The sequence below is a fragment of the Engystomops pustulosus genome, chromosome 9 (genome assembly GCF_040894005.1).
Source record: "Engystomops pustulosus chromosome 9, aEngPut4.maternal, whole genome shotgun sequence".
Taxonomy (NCBI): domain Eukaryota; kingdom Metazoa; phylum Chordata; class Amphibia; order Anura; family Leptodactylidae; genus Engystomops; species Engystomops pustulosus.
In genome coordinates this window covers 97,162,499-97,187,592 of record NC_092419.1, presented here as the reverse complement: position 1 = coordinate 97,187,592, position 25,094 = coordinate 97,162,499, and positions in this window count along the sequence as shown.

Here is a 25,094-nt window from a genome sequence, read left to right as displayed (position 1 = left end):
TATAGTTGGGGGCCTGGAATAGACTTTGATGGGTAAAGAAAGTCTGATGTCCAGCAACCAATGTGGATATGAAACAATTTCTTCTCTTTATGAATAAAAGCTACTCACATACAGGCTTTAAAATATGGCACAGTTAGAAGATCAACCCTTTTCTGTCCCTTTAGGGCTTTAGTCATGATCTGATGTTACTTATGCAGCATCCCCCACCGGGGCCTGACCTTTTTATGGGTGGTTGGAGGAAGCCGGACTCCTGACTTATGGAGTGGCTGGCAATGCAGCCTTGTGGCCAGTGATGAACATCAGCAGACTTAGGTGCTTAGAGGTAGCTGGTTGGAGCAGCTCCGCAGGAAGGTGGTTGCTCACAGCCTGGTGAAGTATCTTCAGGCTGGGCTGGTTGTGCAGGGACGTAGTCCTGATGTGGACCTCAGTTCTGGTCAGGTGTCAGGGCAGCTTGCCTCAGACACTGCTTCTTCCTGGGCTGACTTCCTGTGCTGTTCTCCTGGTAAAGACTGGACCTCTGAGTCTGGACTTAATCTAACCACTTGCTCCCACCCACAAGGGGCTTTATAATGTCCCCTTGTGAGGTAGCAAGCACTTTGTCGAAAAAGCTTACTCCTACCTCACAGTACTAACAGAGCATGTCATTGGTTAGAACATTTAACTCATGACCTGCGTGGCAGAGACTTACAGCTGCATTTACCAAGTTCTCCCATTATAGAGACCTCCTTGTGTGGCTCTTGTCATAGAGAGGGAGACGTTCGCAACACCTATTAACACATATTAATAAATTAATAATTTGCATCGGCAGGGGTGTTGCACTTGCATTGCACACAATTTAAAAGTCATACCCCTCCCTCGTGTTTCCTGTGACATCACTGGGCGGGTGATACACAATCTAATAACATAGCATAAAAACTAACAAAACCTGAGACCAACACCAGTGTAAACATCAATATAATAATATTTTTTTCCCAAGGGAAGGACTAGTAATTATAATATATCTTACAACATATACAGGTAGACATTACCAATGGTGTTCTCCTCCCCTGATCTATAAAAGGCATAAATGTGCCTTGCCACAAAAATCCATTGATGGCAATCCCTGAAATGTTTAGATAATGAATCTGACATATGCCTTCTAATCCTTGTATTTACTGGGCAAATAGTACAACCAACGTACTGTATTCTGAAGGAACTACCAGCTGCTAAGTAGACCACATTTGTGGTATTGCAGTTTATGTAAGAGTTACCGGTAATATTGTATTCCCTGTTTGTGAAATACGTTGACACATACGTGCAGGCTTTACAAATTGTATGACTGCATTTAAAGCATCCTGCATATAACGGGGCAGCACGGTGGCTGAGTGAGTAGCACTTCTGTCTTGCAGCACTGGGGTCCTGGGTTCATGTCCACCCACGTCAACATCTGCAAAGAGTTTGTATGTTCTTTCCGTGTTTGCATGGGTTTCTTCCGGGTCCTCCGGTTTCCTCCCACACTCCAAAACATACTGGTAGGTTGTTTAGATTGTGAGCCCCATTGGGGACAGGGACCTATTTGGCAAGTTCTGTGCAGCATTGCATACTCTGTGTGCGCTATATAAATAAAGAATTATTATTATTATCCTTTGTAATTTAGCCAAGTCGGGTTTCTCTGTTCTTTACTAGTAAATAAACTTGGAGATATCATGGAGCCCACAGAATTGTCTCTTTTAGAAACAAACCTCAGCCAGGGTGCTATCATGTTATATAGGTCTGGATCATGTGATAGAATGGGACGATGTTTTTAACTCATTATACTGCGTGCTGACAAATGTTATTGACCTGTGTTCCTCCTATCTTAACCCATCTCTTTTTTTTTATGGCTGTTTGGATGTTTTACTTTTTATATTTTTTTAGATTTCCTTACCAGATCCATATTAGGTCATCAATAAATCTTCCCATCCACTTTATGTGTTCTTTAACCCCTTAACGACTTGGCCTTTTTTAGTTTTTTCACTTCCATTTTTCGCTCACCAACTTCAAAAATCTATAACTTTTTTATTTTTCCACATAAAGAGCTGTGTTATGGCTTATTTTCTGCGTAACAAATTGCACTTCATGTGACGGTATTTAATATTCCATGGCGTGTACTGGGAAGCGTGAAAAAAATTCCAAATGCAGTGAAAATGGTGAAAAACCACATTTGCGACGGTTTCTTGTGGGCTTGGATTTTACAGCTTTCACTCTGCATCCCAAATGACATGTCTACTTTATTCTTTGGGTCGGTACGATCACGTGGATACCAAATTTGTATAGGTTTTATAATGTTTTCATACATTTAAAAAAATTAAAACCTCCTGTACAAAATATATTTTTTTTATTTTGCCATCTTCTGGCGCCAATAACTTTTTCATACTTTGGTGTACGGAGCTGTGGGTAATGTAATTTTTTTGCGAATTTTGATGGCGTTTTCATTACTATAATTTTTGGGACTGTGCGAACTTTTGATCACTTTTTATGAATTTTTTTATATTTTTCAAAATGGCAAAAAAATGCCATTTTCGACTTTGGACGCTATTTTCAGTTTATTATATTTTGATAGATCAGGCATTTTCGGACATGGCGATAACTAATGTGTTTATGATTTTTACTGTTTATTTAGTTTTATATCAGTTCTAGGGAAGGGGGGTGATTTGAACTTTTAGGTTTTTTTATTATAATTTTTTTTTTTTAAACTTTTTTTTATTTTTACTTTTACTATTTTTCAGACTCCCTAGGGTACTCTAACCCTAGGTAGTCTGATTCATCCTATCATATACTGCCATACTACTGTATGGCAGTATATGTGGATTTTACTCCCCATGCATTACAATTTGCAATTAGCACATTGTAATGCATGGGTTAAAACGAAGTAGCCTCGGGTATTCGGAACACCCGAGGCTAACATGGCGACGGATTGCCGCTCCCCGTGACGTCATCGGGGAGCGGCGATCCACGACAAGATGGCGGCGCCCATGCGGCGCCATCTCTTTGAAGCGATCGAGGAGAAAACACCCGCGATCGGTGCTAGCACCGATCGCGGGTGTTACCGGTAAGCCTTTGCTGCAATATGCAGCAAAGACTTACCGGCTATGGAGAGGGCTCGGTCGGGAAGGGGTTAAAAGGTTTTTTTGGAGAAAAAATAAACAATTCTTCCCATTGTGTCATGTATATGGAACATCAACCTCCGGGCCTAGCCTTTTCTTGAGGCCTGGAAGCAGCCGGGGCCCAGAATACCAGAGGGGCTGGCTGGTGCGGCCTTGGGCGCGCTGATGTCAGGGTGCTTGGTAAGGGGACCGGAGGACTGACCTCCAGCCTGGCAGGTCTCCAGCAGGTGGTGTGTGCAAGAAATATGGAGGGAGAGGCGGATGCAGTGGTTTCTCTCTGGGGCAACCCCTGAGGTGTCTGTAGGACGGGGAATCCCTGGGTGATTCCGTGATGGTAAGCAGCCGTATCCAGGGATTAGACTGAGGTAATGTTGTGCAAATCAACTTACAGTTCTTTTTTTGAACAGCAGCCAACGGCCAAACGATGAAGAGCAGATTTCAGCAAGCTAGGGAGCTGGTGGGAGTTAGCTGGTCCGCAGGAAGGTTACTCTCAGCCAGGTGGTAACTGCAGGCTGGGCTGGTACAGATGGGGAACTCTGCTTTGGGGCTTAAGTCTCCTGACTTGCCCTCAGGTATCAGGCAGCAGCCTGGTAGTGGGTCTGGAGAGCAGCTCTGCAGGGAGCTGCACACTGGACCTGCTTCCCTATCTACCGACTGGAATCCAAGACCATGTGCTCCCGCCCACCAGGGGTTTATGAACTCCCTGGTCAGGTGGTGGCACTCCTACTTTGTTTGCTTTACAAGAACCTAATTGGACAACAGCATTATGTATTGTCAGCTCTTGCCTTACCAGACAGCTGCAATCACTAAGTTCTCCTAGTGGTAGCTTCTGGGTGAGTTGAGCAGCTTCCGACCTGGAGAGGAAGCTATTTGCAACAACCACCTTGCCTATGCACTGGCAGGGGTGTTGCATATATATTTGCAAGTGAGGGGGAAATACAGCTCCCATAGGGGCCCCCCTCACCTGCAAATAATATTGAACATTGAATCAATCATTGAACATGGAATCATATTGATCATTGAACATAAAAAAATGTGCACCAAGGAAAAGGGAACGTGTTAAAGGTACTGATACTATACACAATGGAAGTGAAAAAATAGAAAATCTTTATTTGAATTCACATAAATATAGACCAAACGTGTATGCCAAAGACAATTTAAAATCAATTAAAAAGCACCATATGGTGCTGAGTCTCTAATATAGCAGCAAGAAAATAATATACAACAGTAATGAATGCTTGCGAGTGCGGGGTGTGCGCCCGCGCCCGCCGCGAGGTCACATGACCGGCCCAATCCTCCACCTCCAATTTGGGCGGGCCATGTGACGTCACGACCGAGCGCACGCCCAACCACCGCGCTCGCTGATGGCATAAGGATCAAGGTTATGACAGGTACGTCTGGTAGCATAAAGCAAGACATAAACAATGAATAGCAAATCCAAAAATAGTGGATAGAAGGCATTATTGGTAGACTGGTGATTGCTAACATCATAGTAAATGCTGCAAATAGAAAAAGATAAATGTATAAGATAAAGATAAAAATGATTATGATTCCAAGTCGGCTTTTACCAAAGTGGACAGAGAGAGTATGTATATAAAGTCCTGGAATAAGGAGCTCTCTATAGGTCTATGTTTCGATGGTCAGGTTTTTTGATCATAATTGTTACATGTTCCTTCTTGTTTTTCCTATGTTCCTTGTATCCAGGACTGGACGGGATCATTTCTCTGCGGTGAGTATCGTAGTGCTTGAGCTTTTGATAACTGTTCTTGGACATTCGTGTTATAGGTGCATCCTATGATCTGTTGGTGCTGTGCTCCCTGTGATTTCTTATGCAATGTTGCTTTAAAGCAGTTAATACTGCATGATGTATCCAATTGCGGTGTCTTATGATCCTGTGAAGGAAAAAAAGAAAAGAAAAGAAAAAATGAAAATAATTAACTAAAGACTGAGTGACCATGTGTATATTAAGAGAACAGAACCCGGCATGTCAATTAACAAAAGGAATCTATCCTGGATATATTAAATATGAAAATAAAATAAAATATTAATAGAGAAAAATGACAATTCATATAAAGAAACTAAGCAGAAATGTGATGTTGTGTTGTAGTCAACTTACCTGTAAAAGCCGGTGAATAATAGTTCTTCGTTAAATGCCCTGCGGGGATGTTGACTTTAGATCAAAGATCCATTTTGACTCTTGTTGTAGGAGTTTCGGTACTATGTCACCCCCTCTCATGTTTAGGCTTACTTTTTCCAGAGTCGCCACTTGAAGGCCTCTGTGGTTACCTGCATGATATTGTAGGAAATGTGCTGCTACTGATGATAAAGTTTTGCTTGAAATCACGATGCGCTGTCCTAATTGTAGATATATGCTGTTGAATTCGCTTCTTTAGTTGTTGGGTTGTTTGTCCAACATAAATTTTTGAACATGGACAACGGATGGCATAAACTACGTTATGAGTTTTGCAGTTTGTGTATTCTCTGAGTTTGTACTGCTTATTGTTCAAGGGATTGGTAAAGGTATCTTCGTTAGTTATGAACTGGCATATGTTGCACTCTCCACAGGAATACGTGCCCTTGATGCGGTGTCCTCCCGTTCCTACACTAGGTCGCACAAAATGACTTGCGGTAAGTTGGTCCTTGAGGTTTTTGGTCCTCCTTGCTATTAGTGTGGGACGGTTGTTGATAAATCTCTCCAATTTTGGCTCACTCAACAAGATGTTCCAATTTTTGTTGAGAATTTCATAAAGGTCAGTCCATTGATTGTTGTAAGTAGTGATCATTCTCACCTGGTTGTCAGATTTCGCTTTATTCCTTGGAACCAGCATCTCCTCTCGATTTTGTTTTTTAGCTCGCATGAAGGCTCTAGAGATGACTTTTTTGGGGTAACCTCTTGCTTTGAGTCGTGCTGTAAGATCAGCCGAGTGTTTTCTAAAGTCATCATCATCACTACAATTTCTTTTCAATCTTAGAAATTGGCCATAAGGTATTGCCTTCTTGAGATGTCTGGGATGGAAGCTATCATAGTGTAAAACACTATTTGTAGCTGTGGGTTTACGGTATAGAGATGTTTTGATTTTGTTCTCATCCATGCTCAGTCTTAAAGGAAACCTACCACTTTAAAATGACCCTTCTGACCCACAAATACCTTAAGCTAGCTCAGGATGAGCTGATGCCGGACCATATTTTCAATTAAACCAGAAACCGCTGTATTTGTAGAAAAATTCTTTTCTTGTGGTAGTAAAATCTCCCTTCGGCGCTTCTGTAAGCGTCATACGGCGCGCACCCCGGACCCTGCTCCGCGATCACGCTCTCGTCAGCGCCGCTCCCGTCACAAATTTTGCTGTGCCCGAGAGCCGGTGACGTCACTGAGCTCTCGGGCACACTAGCGCATGCACACCACCTCCTCCCGGCGCGCCGCGATCCTATTGCGCATGCGCGAAGTCCCGAAGCCTCGTAGTATCGCGATACTACGAGGCTTCGGGACTTCACCCATGCGCAATGGGATCCGGCCGCGACGCGCCAGGAGGAGGTGGTGCGCATGCGCTAGTGTGCCCGAGAGCTCGGTGACGTCACCGGCTCTCGGGCACAGCAAAATTAGTGACGGGAGCGGCGCTGACGAGAGCGTGATCGCGGAGCAGGGTCCGGGGTGCGCGCCGTATGACGCTTACAGAAGCGCCGAAGGGAGATTTTACTACCACAAGAAAAGAATTTTTCTACAAATACAGCGGTTTCTGGTTTAATTGAAAATATGGTCCGGCATCAGCTCATCCTGAGCTAGCTTAAGGTATTTGTGGGTCAGAAGGGTCATTTTAAAGTGGTAGATTTCCTTTAAGTCCAGAAATTCTACCGTGTTCTCGGAAATTTGTGGAATCAATTTGATATTTAGATTGTTGTCGTTTAGTTCTGAAATGAACTCCATACAGGCCTCTTCCGTGCCCTGCCAGAGAAACACAATATTGTCTATGTATCAATACCATTTGATGACATGCATGCAGTAACGGGGCATGAGGCGCACCTGTGTCTCCTCCCACCACCCTAGAAAAAGGTTTGCGTAGGAGCGGGCACAGCGCGCGCCCATGGCCGTCCCAGATATTTGCCTGTAATATACCTTGTCAAATAGGAAATAGTTGTGGCCCAAGGTGAAACTGAGGAGTTCCAGAATGAAAGAGTCATGAAGTCGATTTGAGTTGGATTGTTTATCCAGAAAATATTCTACCGCTGTTGATCCAATGTCGTGTGCTATGATGGTATAGAGAGACTCTACGTCCATGGTCACCAAAAGAAGACCTGGATGGACTTCCAGCTTTTCCAGCTGCTCAATAAGGTGCATGGAATCCAGGGCCGGCTCCAGGTTTCAGTGGGCCCCTGGGCGACAGAGCCTCAGTGGGCCCCTTAGCAGTGAAATGTGGTGGCATTAAAAACGCAGAATCTTAAGATACAAATATTAATATACAACCCCCCCCCCCCCCGGCTCCATTAATTAATATACACCCCCAGGCTCCATTAATTAATATATACCCCCCCAGGCTCCAATCAATATACACCCCCCAGGCCCCATTCATTACTATATCCCGCAGGCCCCATGCATTAATATGTACCCCCCCCAGGCTCCATTAATTAATATGTACCCCCCCCAGGCTCCATTCATTAATATGTACCCCCCCAGGCTCCATTCATTAATATATATCCCCCGGGATCCATTCATTAATATATATCCCCCGGGCTCCATTCATTAATATATACCCACCGGGCTCCATTAATTAATATATACCCCCTCCCCAGGCTCCATTAATTAATATGTACCCCCCAGGCTCCATTCAGTAATATATACCCCCTTGGGGATCCATTAATTTATACCCCCGAGTACCATTAATTAATATATACCCCCCCCCCCCCCCCCAGGCTCTATTCATTAATATATATCCCCCGGGCTCCATTCATTAATATATACCCACCGGGCTCCATTAATTAATATATACCCACCCCAGGCTCCATTAATTAATATATACCCCCCCCCCCAGGCTCCATCAATTAATATATACCCCCCCCAGGCTCCATTCATTAATATATACCCCCCGGGATCCATTCATTAATATATATCCCCCGGGCTCCATTCATTAATATATACCCACCAGGCTCCATTAATTAATATATACCCCCTTGGGGCTCCATTAATTTATACACCCGAGTACCATTAATTAATATATACCCCCCCCCCCCCCAGGCTCCATTCAGTAATTTAAACCCCCTTGAGGCTTCATTAATTAATATATACCCCCTTCCCAGCCTCCATTAATTAATTAAATGTACATTATTAGTGGCCAGAAAAAAAATAAACGCCAACTTACCTCAAGGGCTGCATGCGATGTCTTCTTCATCTCTTCTGGGGCTCGCCGCTCTTCTGCTACATCTTCAGCACAGTGTCTTCTGTGCAGCAGCAGGGACGCTGGCGGCGTGAGGTCATGACGTCGGCCAGCGTCCTGCACAGTGATAGACGCGCTGCTCCAGAAATACATCGGCAGCGCCGATGCAATAATATTCTGTGAGTGTCCACTTGCGGTGCCGCCCCCCTGTCAGCCGCGCCGGCAGTGTGAGTGAGGCGCTTCTCTCAATTACATCGGCAACAAGCATGCCGATGTAATTGAGTATGCTCATCTTGCCAGTGTGTGCTGTGGGCCCCTCTGAGACCTCTGGGGCCCCGGCACTTGCCCGGCTAAGCCGGGTGCTGGCGCCGGCCATGATGGAATCTCTGACGTAGGAATCCAAGTTGGTAACAATGGGCTGCAAGAAAAAATCGAGATAAATGCATATCCTCTCGCACAGACCCCCTATGCCTGCTACTATTGGCCTACCTGGTGGTGATTCCAGGGACTTGTGAATCTTAGGGACAAGATAGAAGGTTGGTGTGACCGGTTTATCCACCTGGAGATACTTGGCCTCTTTTTGAGTAATGATTCCGTGTTCCACTGCGGTGGCAATCAAGCGATCTATTTTCTTTTTGAATGTGTCCGTTGGATCTGTTGGTAATGCATAATAGAATTGACTATTATTAAGTTTTCTTTTAGCTTCTTTCATATAGTCATCTATGGGCCACAACACTACATTACCTCCCTTGTCCGCTTCTCTAATAATAAATGTCTTGTTGTTGCTGAGATTTTTCATTTCTTCCTGTTCTTGTAGAGTAATATTTCTGCCTCGATTGTTGTCGATTTTGAGGTCTTGTATCTCTTTGGTCACTGCGTGGAAAAAGACATTTATAGTTGGACAGATATTGAGGGAGGGAGTAGATTGAGATGGTAGCCGATTTGGAAATTTGGTGGGGTCAGGCTCACCTGAGGGTCCTTCGTTTTCTTGTAGGAGATCTAGCAGGTCGTTAAAAATGCGTCGGTCATTTTCAGTGAGGGTCCCAATCAGCATGGGTTGTTGATAAAGAATTCTGAAGGTTAGTTGTCTGCAGAACAGATATAAATCTTTTATTATTTCAAATCTGTTCATTTTATGCATTGGACAAAAGGATAAACCTTTCTGCAGTACAGACCTTTCTGCATCATTGAGCTGGTATGAAGATAAATTAACAATTTGAAAGGTTGATGTATTCTGCAGATCCTCATTAGAGATGAGCGAACATACTCGTCCGAGCTTGATGCTCGTTCGAGCATTAGCGTACTCGAAACTGCTCGTTGCTCGGACGAATACTTCGCCCGCTCGAGAAAATGGCAGCTCCCGCCGTTTTGCTTTTTGGCGGCCAGAAACAGAGCCAATCACATGCCAGGAGACTCTGCACTCCACCCAGCATGACGTGGTACCCTTACACGTCGATAGCAGTGGTTGGCTGGCCAGATCAGATGACCCTGGGATAGACTAGCCGCTGCCCGCGCTGCTCGGATCATTCTGTGTCTGGATGCCGCTAGGGAGAGAGCTGCTGCTGGTCAGGGACAGCGTTAGGGTGTTCTATTAGAATAGTGTTAGGCAGGAGTGATTCAACAAGAACCCAACAGCCCTTCTTAGGGCTACAATAACGTTATACTTTTTTTTTTTGTTTGCTTGTGGCTGGGCTTGCTGGCACTAGTAGTGCAGCTAGTACCATATTGTGAGGAATTTGCAGGGGGACTTGCTACCGTTGTGTTTAGCTCTTAGTGACACACATATCCACCTCAAACACCAAAGTGGGAAAATTTATTAGGGGTTTGATTTCAATTAGGCACAGTCTGCCAGTTTATTTTTATTTTACGTTTATTTTTTCATAACTCAGCGTCATCTCATCAGTGTGCTTTCATACTTGGCTAGAAAATAGCCAAAGGAGAATCCAAACGGCTTACTTACGCCTACAATAGCGTTATATATATTTTATTTCTGGTTGATCTGCTGGTGGCTGTCCTTGCTGCAGTGCATATACTAGCCAATTGTGAGGAATTTGGAGTGAGACTTTGAACCGGCATACTCTGAGGAACTGTTTTCTGGACCCTTCCCACAGTCACAAACCACTTGTCCGGTTGCTGCTGAGCAATTTTCCGATGCCCAGGTTTTCCACCAGTCGCAGTCTGTGGGTGATGATGACCTTCTTGACGTAGTGGAAGAAGTGTGTAAAGAGGTGTCTGACGATGAGGAGACACGGTTGTCAGACAGTGGTGAAGTTGTTGTCAGGGCAGGAAGTCCGAGGGGGGAGCAGACTGAGGGATCGGAGGATGATGAGGTGACAGACCCAAGCTGGGTTGAGAGGCCGGGTGAACACAGTGCTTCTGAGACGGAGGAGAGTCCTATAGCAGAACAGGTTGGAAGAGGCAGTGGTGGGGCCAGACGGAGAGGCAGGGCCAGAGCAGGTGCATCAGCGCCAAATGTGTCACGTAGTGAAGCTCCCGTGGCGAGGGCTCCCACGGCGAGGGCTAGATTTTCAGAAGTCTGGAGGTTCTTTAAGGAAACACCGGATGACCGACGGACTGTGGTGTGCAACCTTTGCCAAACCAGGATCAGCAGGGGTTCCACCACTACTAGCTTAACTACCACCAGTATGCGCAGGCATATGAATGCTAAACACCCGAATCAGTGGCACCAAGCCCGTTCACCTCCGGCCGTGCACACCACTGCTCCTTCCCCTGTGTCAGCTGATAGTCAGCCCCCTGCCCAGGACCCTGGCACAAAAACCCCATCGTCGCCTCCACGATCCTCCACAGCATCCACCAGCGTTCAGCTCTCCATACCCCAGACGCTGGAGCGGAAAAGAAAATATAGTGCAACCCACCCGCACGCCCAAGCCCTTAATGTCCACATCTCCAGATTACTTAGCCTGGAGATGCTGCCCTATAGGCTAGTAGAGACCGAGGCCTTTCGCAACCTCATGGCGGCGGCCGCCCCTCGGTATTTGGTCCCCAGCCGCCACTACTTTTCCCGATGTGCCGTCCCAGCCCTGCACCAGCACGTGTCAGACAACATCATCCGTGCCCTGACCAACGCCGTTTCTGACAAGGTCCACCTGACCACGGACACGTGGACGAGTGCTGCCGGGCAGGGCCACTATATATCGCTGACGGCACATTGGGTTAACTTGGTGGAGGCTGGGACCGAGTCTGACCCTGGGGCTGGTCATATACTGCCGACGCCGAGGATTGCGGGGCCTACCTCGGTCCAGGTCTCAAAGGCCTACTATGCCTCCTCCTCCTCCCACCCCTCCTCCACCTCCTCCTCCGAACTACCATCAGTCGCTAGCTCTAGGCACAGCAGCAGTGCCGTCGCTAAGCGACAGCAGGCGGTGCTCAAACTGCTGAGCCTAGGCGATAAAAGGCACACCGCCCAAGAACTATTACAGGGCATCACGGCGCAGACTGATCTGTGGCTGGCACCGCTGAACCTGAAGCCAGGCATGGTTGTGTGTGACAACGGCCGTAACCTGGTGGCGGCTCTGCAACTCGGCAGACTGACACATGTGCCATGCCTGGCCCATGTGTTAAATCTGATAGTTCAGCGTTTCCTCAAGACATACCCCAATCTGTCAGATTTGCTCACGAAGGTGCGCGGCATCTGTGCGCATTTCAGGAAGTCCAGCACAGATGCTGCCACTCTCAGGGCAGCGCAGCGCCGCCTCCAACTGCCCGCTCACCGACTGTTGTGCGACGTGCCCACGAGGTGGAATTCAACATTAACCATGTTATCCAGAGTTTACCAGCAGCGCAGAGCGATTGTAGACTGCCAGATGTCAACTTCCACCAGAACTGGTAGTCAGGTCAGTCAGCTTCCTCAAGTCTACAATGAGGAGTGGACGTGGATGTCTGATATCTGTCAGGTGCTGAGTAACTTTGAGGAGTCAACACAGATGGTCAGTGGCGATGCCGCCATCATCAGCCTCACCATCCCGCTGCTTGGCCTGTTGAAAAACTCTCTGATCAGCATGAAGTCGGAAGCTTTGCGCTCGTCACAAGAGACGGGGGAAGAAGATTCCCTTGTTGATAGCCAAAGCACCCTCAGGTCTGTTTCTCAGCGCATATCGGAGGAGGTGGAGGTGGAGGAGGATGAGGAGGAAGAGGAGGAGAATGTTGGCGAGACACAAGAGGGGACCATTGTTGAGTCCTTCACTGTTCAGCGTGTATGGGCAGAAGAAGAGGAGTTGGAGGAGTTGGAGGAGGAGGAAATGGACAGTCAGGCCAGTGAGGGGAGTGAATTCTTACGCGTTGGTACTCTGGCGCATATGGCAGATTTCATGCTAGGCTGCCTATCCCGTGACCCTCGCGTTCAAAGAATTTATTCCAGCACCGATTACTGGGTGTTCACTCTCCTGGACCCACGGTACAAGCAAAATCTTTCCACTCTCATCCCTGCAGAGGAAAGGAGTGTGAGAATGCATGAATACCAGCAGGCCCTGGTGCACAAGCTGAAACAGTATTTCCCTTCTGACAGCGCTAGCGGCAGAGTGCGTAGTTCTGCGGGACAAGTAGCGAGGGAGAGTAGGCGAGCAGGCAGCTTGTCCAGCACTGGCAAGGGTACGCTTTACAAGGCTTTTGCCAGCTTTATGTCACCCCAGCAAGACACTGTCACCTGTCCCCAGTCTCGGCAGAGTAGGGCTGATCTTTACAGAAAGATGGTGAGGGAGTACGTAGCTGACCATACCATCGTCCTAAATGATCACACAGCTCCCTACAACTACTGGGTTTCAAAGCTGGACATGTGGCACGAACTGGCGCTGTACGCCTTGGAGGTTCTTGCCTGCCCTGCCGCTAGCGTCTTGTCCGAGCGGGTTTTCAGTGCAGCTGGTGGCATCATCACCGATAAGCGTACACGCCTGTCGACTGACAGCGCTGACAGGCTGACGCTTATTAAGATGAATAAAGCCTGGATTTCTCATAATTTCCAATCTCCACCAGGTGAAGGAAGCTCAACCTTAATAATTTATGCACTCCTCCTCCTCCTCATTTTCCTCCTTCTCCTCCTCTTTGTACACTAAAGCAGAGGAAACTGGCTATTTTTTGACAGGGCCCACTGGCTCTAGCTATAGTACTTTATGCATTTAATTTTTCTGGAGGGCCACCTACCCGGTCCTCTGTTTTAAACAATTTTTGGGAGTGCCACATACAGGCACTCAATCTATTCAAATTTTCTGGAGGGCCACCTACCTGCTCCTCTGGTTTGAAAACTTTTTTGGACTGCCACATACAGGCACTCAATCTATTTCATTTTTCTGGAGGGCCATCTACCTGCTCCTCTGGTTTGAAAACTTTTTTGGACTGCCACATACAGGCACTCAATCTATTTCATTTTTCTGGAGGGCCACCTACCTGCTCCTCTGGTTTGAAAACTTTTTTGGACTGCCACACACAGGCACTCAATCTATTCCATTTTTCTGGAGGGCCACCTACCTGCTCCTCTGGTTTGAAAACTTTTTTGGACTGCCACATACAGGCACTATCCAAATTAAATTGTCTCCATAGCAGCCTCCACATGTTGTCTCCATTGCTACCTCCAAAAGTCGTCCATATAGCTGCCTCCATACATCGTCCCCTTATCAAACGAGGTGTGTCAGGCACAAATTTGGGTTGTTTTCATGGATTCCACATCAAAGTTGTTAACTTTGTCGCCACCCTGCTGTGTTATCCACAAAATATACTGGCAAACTTTTATCATTTACCGATATTATTTCAGCGCTTCTTGCGCATCTGTTTACATTCCCCTCACCCGCCATATCCCAAACTTATAAGAACGCTACTACACTTGATCTTATACAAAAGGTTCTTAGAAGTGCTGTTTGGGGAGTAGCCTAGAGACAGGGGCTTGGATTGGCGAAAGCTCGCCTGGCAGCGGAGCGCCAGCTCCATGCCAAGATCCAACTAACATAGTTTTAACTGCAGCATCTTTAATCTACTACTAGTTCACTGCCTCCATACATGGTCCCCTTATCAAACGAGCTGTGTCAGGCAGAATTTTGGGTTGTTTTCATGGATTCCACATCAAACTTGTTAACTTTGTCGCCACCCTGCTGTGTAATCCCCAAAATATACTGGCAAACTTTTATAATTTACCGATATTATTTCAGCGCTTCTTGCGCATCTGTTTACATTCCCCTCACCCGCCATATCCCAAACTTATAAGAACGCTACTACACTTGATCTTATACAAAAGGTTCTTAGAAGTGCTGTTTGGGGAGTAGCCTAGAGACAGGGGCTTGGATTGGCGAAAGCTCGCCTGGCAGCGGAGCGCCAGCTCCATGCCAAGATCCAACTAACATAGTTTTAACTGCAGCACCTTAAATCTACTACTAGTTCACTGCCTCCATACATGGTCCCCTTATCAAACGAGCTGTGTCAGGCAGAATTTTGGGTTGTTTTCATGGCTTCCACATCAAACTTGTTAACTTTGTCGCCACCCTGCTGTGTAATCCCCAAAATATACTGGCAAACTTTTATCATTTACCGATATTATTTCAGCGCTTCTTGCGCATCTGTTTACATTCCCCTCACCCGCCATATCCCAAACTTTTAAGAACGCTACTACACTTGATCTTATATAAAAGGTTCTTAGAAGTGCTGTTTGGGAAGTAGCCTAGAGACAGGGGCTTGGATTGGCGAAAGCTCGCCTGGCAGCGGAGCGCCAGCTCCATGCCAAGATCCAACTAACATAGTTTTAACTGCAGCACCTTTAATCTACTACTAGTTCACTGCCTCCATACATGGTCCCCTTATCAAACGAGCTGTGTCAGGCAGAATTTTGGGTTGTTTTCATGGCTTCCACATCAAACTTGTTAACTTTGTCGCCACCCTGCTGTGTAATCCCCAAAATATACTGGCAAACTTTTATCATTTACCGATATTATTTCAGCGCTTCTTGCGCATCTGTTTACATTCCCCTCACCCGCCATATCCCAAACTTATAAGAACGCTACTACACTTGATCTTATACAAAAGGTTCTTAGAAGTGCTGTTTGGGGAGTAGCCTAGAGACAGGGGCTTGGATTGGCGAAAGCTCGCCTGGCAGCGGAGCGCCAGCTCCATGCGCATCATGCGCTTCTTGCGCATCTGTTTACATTCCCCTCACCCGCCATATCCCAAACTTATAAGAACGCTACTACACTTAACTTGGTGCAGGCTGGGACCGAGTCTGACCCTGGGGCTGGTCATATACTGCCGACGCAGAGAATTGCGGGGCCTACCTCGGTCCAGGTCTCAAAGGCCTACTATACCTCCTCCCAACCCTCCTCCACCTCCTCCTCCTCCGAATTACCATCCGTGGGCATGGCGCCATCAGTCGGTAGCTCTAGGCACAGCAGCAGTGCCGTCGCTAAGCGACAGCAGGCGGTGCTCAAACTGCTGAGCCTAGGCGATAAAAGGCACACCGCCCAAGAGCTATTACAGGGCATTCCACATCAAACTTGTTAACTTTGTCGCCACCCTGCTGTGTAATCCACAAAATATACTTGCAAACTTTTATCATTTACCGATATTATTTCAGCGCTTCTTGCGCATCTGTTTACATTCCCCTCACCCGGCATATCCTAAACTTATAAGAAAGCTACTACACTTGATCTTATACAAAAGGTTCTTAGAAGTGCTGTTTGGGGAGTAGCCTAGAGACAGGGGCTTGGATTGGCGAAAGCTCGCCTGGCAGCGGAGCGCCAGCTCCATGCCAAGATCCAACTAACATAGTTTTAACTGCAGCACCTTTAACCCCTTAAGGACGGAGGGTTTTTCGCCTCATTTCTCACTCTCCAACTTCAAAAATCCATAACTTTTTCATTTTTCCGTGTACAGACCTGTGTGAGGGCTTATTTTGTGCGTAACAAATTTTACTTTCCCGTAATGTTATTTATTTTAACATGCCGTGTACTGCGAAGCTGAAAAAAAATTCCAAACGTGGAAAAATTGAAAAAAACCCGCACGTGCGTCATGTTCTTGTGGGCTCAGTTTTTACGACTTTCACTCTTCGCTTCAAATAACACGCCTACTTTATTCTTTGGTTCGGTGCGGTGATACCAAATTTATACAGGTTTTATTGTGTTTTAATACATTTTCAAAAATAAAACGAATGTGTACAAAAAAGAAAAAAAAATTTTTGCCATCTTCTGACGCTAATAACTTTTTCATACTTTGGCGCACGGAGATGTGTGAGGGGTCATTTTTTGCGAAATGAAGCGACGTTTTCATTGCTACCATTTTGAGGTCTGTGCGACATTTTGATCATTTTTTATTTCTTTTTTTATGTTATGTAAAAAGGTGTAAAAGTCGCATTTCGGACATTTGGGCGCCATTTCCCGCCTCGGAGGTCACCGCCGCCCATAACCGTTTTTATATTTTGATAGATCGGACATTTTGGGACGTGGCGATACCTAATATGTTTGTGATTTTTACTGTTTATTATGTTTTATATCAGTTCTAGGGAAAGGGGGGGTGATTTGAATTTTTAATATTTTATTAATTTTTTTTATTTTTTAAACTTTTTTTTATCTTTTTTTTTTCACTATCTTTTAGACCATCTAGGGTACATTAACCCTAGATGGTCAGATCGCTGCTACCATATACTGCAATACTTCTGTATTGCAATATATGGCATTTTTGCAGCACATTCATTACAATGAGCCACTGGCTCATTGTAACGAATCTGCAGCTGCCATGTAGCCTCGTGTCAAGAGAAGACACGAGGCTACCATGGCAACCGATCGCCGCCCCCCGATGACGTTCGGGGGCGTGGCGATCGAAAAAAAGATGGCTGCGCCCGCGCGCCGCCGTCTTGAACGCCGCCGGCGACTTTGCCGGCGGCAAAGAAGGTGTTAATAGCCGCGATCGGTGCAAGCACCCACCGCGGTTATTAGCCGTGGGGGTTTTGTGCAGAATGCAAAAACCCCCACCTTTGTATGAAGAGGACTCAGCCCGTGAGCCCTCTTCATACATCCCTTATACCTCTGCGCCGTAGAGCTACGGCGCAGAGCGTTAAGGGGTTAATCTACTACTAGTTCACTGCCTCCATACATGGTCCCCTTATCAAACGAGCTGTGTCAGGCAGAATTTTGGGTTGTTTTCATGGCTTCCATGTTAACTTTGTCGCCACCCTGCTGTGTAATCCACAAAATATACTGGCAAACTTTTATCATGTACCGATATTATTTGAGCGCTTCTTGCTCACCTCCTTTGGTTCCTCTCTGCCACCCATTGGTTTGAAGCCTGAGTCCATTTAGGGTATGTCGCCATGCCACTCTCTAGCCTGCTGCCGCTGCCTCTGCATGCCGTCCCCTATAGTGTCAGGGTCAATTATTAGATGTTTTAGATGCTATCTAGCTTCATTCTGTCACTCTGTCATGGCCATGCTGTTGCCCATAATTTTGGCATAATGGTGCGATTAAGCAGCCTCAGAGGCATCCATGCATGCTGCCCCTGCTGTTTCCTGTCCATTTCCGTGGTGTTTCCATCCTTTTCTGAGGTTTCCAGGTGTTTGGCCAAGCTTCCCTGTGCAGAGCCTTGGTCCCCTTGAAAAATGCTCGAGTCTCCCATTGACTTCAATGGGGCTCGTTATTCGAGACGAGCACTCGAGCATCGGGAAAAGTTCGTCTCGAATAACGAGTACCCGAGCATTTTAGTGCTCGCTCATCTCTAATCCTCATCTGTTTGTGCCCTCCCATCACCAATGGCATTCTGGGTTAACATATAAATATATACCCCGCACGCCGCTCGCGAGCTAAGCCCGTTACCCCTGATGAAGCCGTGAATTCGGCGAAACATGTTGGGGGGCTTTGGTAGCAAATTTTAACCAGCAGAGTGCGCCAATCCAGTGATTAATCTTACACAAAATTACATAGGAGGCAGAGTAGAATCAATGTTAGTAGTGTGTGGAGTGAATGAATTTATCAGGTGTATGAGATGACTGGGTCAACTGTTAATCAGTGTATGTAGGGTGACAATAAACAACAGGACACCAAGTACGGACGCTGATAAGGCAGCCCTACCTCATTGATGGGCTAATTGGGGACCTCTCTACTACTCTCCAAACTTTTCATTTGAAATAACAAATATTGAGACATACCCCGTAAACTTTTGCAGAGTTACAGTGCAAAAGTAAGGTTTCCCCAGTAACCCATCTGGGTAACTGAAAAGAAAGCCTGTTGATCTGACCAGGAGGTGCAGACTGTACCCTTCTCGATTCATATACCCACTTAGCTAAAATACATACAACCTATATTGGACCCTCACCTGACACTTTAATTCCATCACCCACAACTACAGCAAATGCCCCAACAACACTTATGTGGCATTCATGATACCCAGTCTGGCGAATCCGGTAAACCAGCACTGGGATACGTTTACACGTGGCATTGAAGCAACCCTGTGTTTTTAAGTCACTTTTTTGTTCATCATTTATTAATTTAATACTAATAAAGGTTAAGTTTTACTCCTTGGTTATGGTGCCTTAGGGCAAGTTAGCCCCCTCTTGTAAAATTTGAAAAATAGCCTACCAAGTAGAGATTTCCCAACTGTATCCTCCTTTTGGAAAACTTTTTTAAAGACAATCCTCTCGGAATCATATGCTTTGATAAATAATTGCTTTAAGTTTTTATATCCCACCACACAGGGCCGTCACCAACACTGAGCATTCCTGGGCAAGTGTCGGGGCCCAGGGTTCCTGGGGGGCCCAACATAAGGCTGTACATAAAAAATCCATGGGGGTGAGGGGGCTATATCTAATGAATCCATAGGGGTGAGTGGGGCTGCATATAAAATAACTATGAGGAAACTAAACTAAGGAATATTTTCGGGAAATGGAGTTTGTTTTATTTTCAGAATTTTTAATTCTATAACGTGAGTTCACTGCAAAGGGGCCCACTGAGGCTCTGTCGCCCAGGGGCCTACTGTAACCTGGAGCCGACTCTGCCTCCAGGTTCTCCTCTCTTTTTCCAAAGCTTTTTTTAGTTGATTCATTACTGGTATTGAACTGATGACAATGGTTACGGCAGGTCCTCTGAAAACTTTGGTGCAGCTTTCAGTTGCATTCAGACTGTGAATTGACCTCCAGTTCCTTGTATTGTTTGCCATCACAAACGTGCCAAATTGCAAAAATTTTATATGGCCTTAAGTAGTCTATCTCACAGGTAACTTTCCACATCGGGGTGTGGGAGCACGAAAAAAGTCGGCATGCACGGACATTCCCGAGACCCAGGAGAAACTACTCACATACAGACATCAAAACCTGGCACAGTTAGAAGATCAACGCGTTTCAGCCCCATTGGGCTTTAGTCATGATCTGATGGTACTTGCATTGCACACAATTTAAAAGTCATACCCCTCCCCCATGTTTCCTGTGACATCACAGGGTGGGTGATACACAATCTAATAACATAGCATAAAAACAAACAAAACCTGAGATCAACACCAGTGTAAACAGCAATATAATAATATTTTTGTCCTAGGGAAGCACTAGTAATTATATTATATCTTACAACATATTACAAAGGATGCTTTATGTGTGGACATACTATTTGTAAAGCCGGCAAGTATGTTTCATGTAGTAAGAAATTTGTATCGTATACCACAAACAGGGAAGACAATATTAACTCTTACATAAACTGCAATCAGGGCCGCCCCTAGAAATTTTGGGGTCCCTGACTAGAAGATTGTTGTAGGCCCCCTCCTCCCCGGCGTCCATTCCCACAGTGATACATAACACAATTTATTTTTTGACCAAAACTTTTTTTAAGCCATGACAAGCTAGACTCTTTTGACAGGTCCCCTCAGTATATACATAGCCCCTGCACATGCCCACTCAGTATGTAGATAGCCCCTGCACATGCCCACTCAGTATGTAGATAGCCCCTCCACGTGCCCACTCAGTATGTAGATAGCCCCTCCACGTGTCCACTCAGTATATAGATAGCCCCTTCACCTGTCCACTCAGAATATAGATAGCCCCTTCACGTGTCCACTCAGTATATAGATAGCCCCTTCACGTGTCCACTCAGTATATAGATAGCCCCTTCACGTGCCCACTCAGTATGTAGATAGCCCCTCCACGTGTCCACTCAGTATATAGATAGCCCCTTCACCTGTCCACTCAGAATATAGATAGCCCCTTCACCTGTCCACTCAGTATATAGATAGCCCCTTCACGTGTCCACTTAGTATATAGATAGCCCCTTCACGTGTCCACTCAGTATATAGATAGCCCCTTCACGTGTCCACTCAGTATATAGATAGCCCCTTCACGTGTCCACTCAGTATATAGATAGCCCCTTCACGTGTCCACTCAGTATATAGATAGCCCCTTCACGTGTCCACTCAGTATATAGATAGCCCCTTCACGTGTCCACTCAGTATATAGATAGCCCCTTCACGTGTCCACTCACTATGTAGATAGCCCCTTCACGTGTCCACTCAGTATATAGATAGCCCCTTCACGTGTCCACTCAGTATGTAGATAGCCCCTTCACGTGTCCACTCAGTATGTAGATAGCCCCTTCACGTGTCCACTCAGTATGTAGATAGCCCCTTCATGTGCCCACTCAGTATGTAGATAGCCCCTGCACGTGCCCACTCAGTATGTAGATAGCCCCTTCACGTGTCCACTCAGTATATAGATAGCCCCTTCACCTGTCCACTCAGTATATAGATAGCCCCTTCACCTGTCCACTCAGTATATAGATAGCCCCTTCACCTGTCCACTCAGTATATAGATAGCCCCTTCACGTGTCCACTCAGTATATAGATAGCCCCTTCACGTGTCCACTCAGTATATAGATAGCCCCTTCACGTGTCCACTCAGTATGTAGATAGCCCCTTCACGTGTCCACTCAGTATGTAGATAGCCCCTTCACGTGTCCACTCAGTATGTAGATAGCCCCTTCACGTGTCCACTCAGTATGTAGATAGCCCCTGCACGTGCCCACTCAGTATGTAGATAGCCCCTGCACGTGCCGACTCAGTATGTAGATAGCCCCTGCACGTGCCCACTCAGTATGTAGATAGCCCCTGCACGTGCCCACTCAGTATGTAGATAGCCCCTGCACGTGCCCACTCAGTATGTAGATAGCCCCTGCACGTGCCCACTCAGTATGTAGATAGCCCCTGCACGTGCCCACTCAGTATGTAGATAGCCCCTGCACGTGCCCACTCAGTATGTAGATAGCCCCTGCACGTGCCCACTCAGTATGTAGATAGCCCCTGCACGTGCCCACTCAGTATGTAGATAGCCCCTGCACGTGCCCACTCAGTATGTAGATAGCCCCTGCACGTGCCCACTCAGTATGTAGATAGCCCCTGCACGTGACCACTCAGTATGTAGATAGCCCCTGCACGTGCCCACTCAGTATGTAGATAGCCCCTGCACGTGCCCACTCAGTATGTAGATAGCCCCTGCACGTGCCCACTCAGTATGTAGATAGCCCCTGCACGTGCCCACTCAGTATGTAGATAGCCCCTGCACGTGCCCACTCAGTATGTAGATAGCCCCTGCACGTGCCCACTCAGTATGTAGATAGCCCCTGCACGTGCCCACTCAGTATGTAGATAGCCCCTGCACGTGCCCACTCAGTATGTAGATAGCCCCTTCACGTGCCCACTCAGTATGTAGATAGCCCCTGCACGTGCCCACTCAGTATGTAGATAGCCCCTGCACGTGCCCACTCAGTATGTAGATAGCCCCTGCACGTGCCCACTCAGTATGTAGTTAGCCCCTGCACGTGCCCACTCAGTATATAGTTAGCCCCTGCATGTGCCCACTCAGTATATAGAAAGCCCCTTCACGTGCCCACTCAGTATATAGATAGCCCCTTCACGTGTCCACTCAGTATATAGATAGCCCCTTCACGTGTCCACTCAGTATATAGATAGCCCCTTCACGTGTCCACTCAGTATATAGATAGCCCCTTCACGTGCCCACTCAGTATATAGATAGCCCCTTCACGTGCCCACTCAGTATGTAGATAGCCCCTGCACGTGCCCACTCAGTATGTAGATAGCCCCTCCACGTGTCCACTCAGTATATAGATAGCCCCTTCACCTGTCCACTCAGAATATAGATAGCCCCTTCACGTGTCCACTCAGTATATAGATAGCCCCTTCACGTGTCCACTCAGTATATAGATAGCCCCTTCACGTGCCCACTCAGTATGTAGATAGCCCCTCCACGTGTCCACTCAGTATATAGATAGCCCCTTCACCTGTCCACTCAGAATATAGATAGCCCCTTCACGTGTCCACTCAGTATATAGATAGCCCCTTCACGTGTCCACTTAGTATATAGATAGCCCCTTCACGTGTCCACTCAGTATATAGATAGCCCCTTCACGTGTCCACTCAGTATATAGATAGCCCCTTCACGTGTCCACTCAGTATATAGATAGCCCCTTCACGTGTCCACTCAGTATATAGATAGCCCCTTCACGTGTCCACTCAGTATATAGATAGCCCCTTCACGTGTCCACTCAGTATATAGATAGCCCCTTCACGTGTCCACTCACTATGTAGATAGCCCCTTCACGTGTCCACTCAGTATATAGATAGCCCCTTCACGTGTCCACTCAGTATATAGATAGCCCCTTCACGTGTCCACTCAGTATGTAGATAGCCCCTTCACGTGTCCACTCAGTATGTAGATAGCCCCTTCATGTGCCCACTCAGTATGTAGATAGCCCCTGCACGTGCCCACTCAGTATGTAGATAGCCCCTTCACGTGTCCACTCAGTATATAGATAGCCCCTTCACCTGTCCACTCAGTATATAGATAGCCCCTTCACCTGTCCACTCAGTATATAGATAGCCCCTTCACCTGTCCACTCAGTATATAGATAGCCCCTTCACGTGTCCACTCAGTATATAGATAGCCCCTTCACGTGTCCACTCAGTATATAGATAGCCCCTTCACGTGTCCACTCAGTATATAGATAGCCCCTTCACGTGTCCACTCAGTATGTAGATAGCCCCTTCACGTGTCCACTCAGTATGTAGATAGCCCCTTCACGTGTCCACTCAGTATGTAGATAGCCCCTGCACGTGCCCACTCAGTATGTAGATAGCCCCTGCACGTGCCGACTCAGTATGTAGATAGCCCCTGCACGTGCCCACTCAGTATGTAGATAGCCCCTGCAAGTGCCCACTCAGTATGTAGATAGCCCCTGCACGTGCCCACTCAGTATGTAGATAGCCCCTGCACGTGCCCACTCAGTATGTAGATAGCCCCTGCACGTGCCCACTCAGTATGTAGATAGCCCCTGCACGTGCCCACTCAGTATGTAGATAGCCCCTGCACGTGCCCACTCAGTATGTAGATAGCCCCTGCACGTGCCCACTCAGTATGTAGATAGCCCCTGCACGTGCCCACTCAGTATGTAGATAGTCCCTGCACGTGCCCACTCAGTATGTAGATAGCCCCTGCACGTGCCCACTCAGTATGTAGATAGCCCCTGCACGTGACCACTCAGTATGTAGATAGCCCCTGCACGTGCCCACTCAGTATGTAGATAGCCCCTGCACGTGCCCACTCAGTATGTAGATAGCCCCTGCACGTGCCCACTCAGTATGTAGATAGCCCCTGCACGTGCCCACTCAGTATGTAGATAGCCCCTGCACGTGCCCACTCAGTATGTAGATAGCCCCTGCACGTGCCCACTCAGTATGTAGATAGCCCCTGCACGTGCCCACTCAGTATGTAGATAGCCCCTGCACGTGCCCACTCAGTATGTAGATAGCCCCTGCACGTGCCCACTCAGTATGTAGATAGCCCCTTCACGTGCCCACTCAGTATGTAGATAGCCCCTGCACGTGCCCACTCAGTATGTAGATAGCCCCTGCACGTGCCCACTCAGTATGTAGATAGCCCCTGCACGTGCCCACTCAGTATGTAGTTAGCCCCTGCACGTGCCCACTCAGTATATAGTTAGCCCCTGCATGTGCCCACTCAGTATATAGAAAGCCCCTTCACGTGCCCACTCAGTATATAGATAGCCCCTTCACGTGTCCACTCAGTATATAGATAGCCCCTTCACGTGTCCACTCAGTATATAGATAGCCCCTTCACGTGTCCACTCAGTATATAGATAGCCCCTTCACGTGCCCACTCAGTATATAGATAGCCCCTTCACGTGCCCACTCAGTATGTAGATAGCCCCTGCACGTGCCCACTCAGTATGTAGATAGCCCCTCCACGTGTCCACTCAGTATATAGATAGCCCCTTCACCTGTCCACTCAGAATATAGATAGCCCCTTCACGTGTCCACTCAGTATATAGATAGCCCCTTCACGTGTCCACTCAGTATATAGATAGCCCCTTCACGTGCCCACTCAGTATGTAGATAGCCCCTCCACGTGTCCACTCAGTATATAGATAGCCCCTTCACCTGTCCACTCAGAATATAGATAGCCCCTTCACGTGTCCACTCAGTATATAGATAGCCCCTTCACGTGTCCACTTAGTATATAGATAGCCCCTTCACGTGTCCACTCAGTATATAGATAGCCCCTTCACGTGTCCACTCAGTATATAGATAGCCCCTTCACGTGTCCACTCAG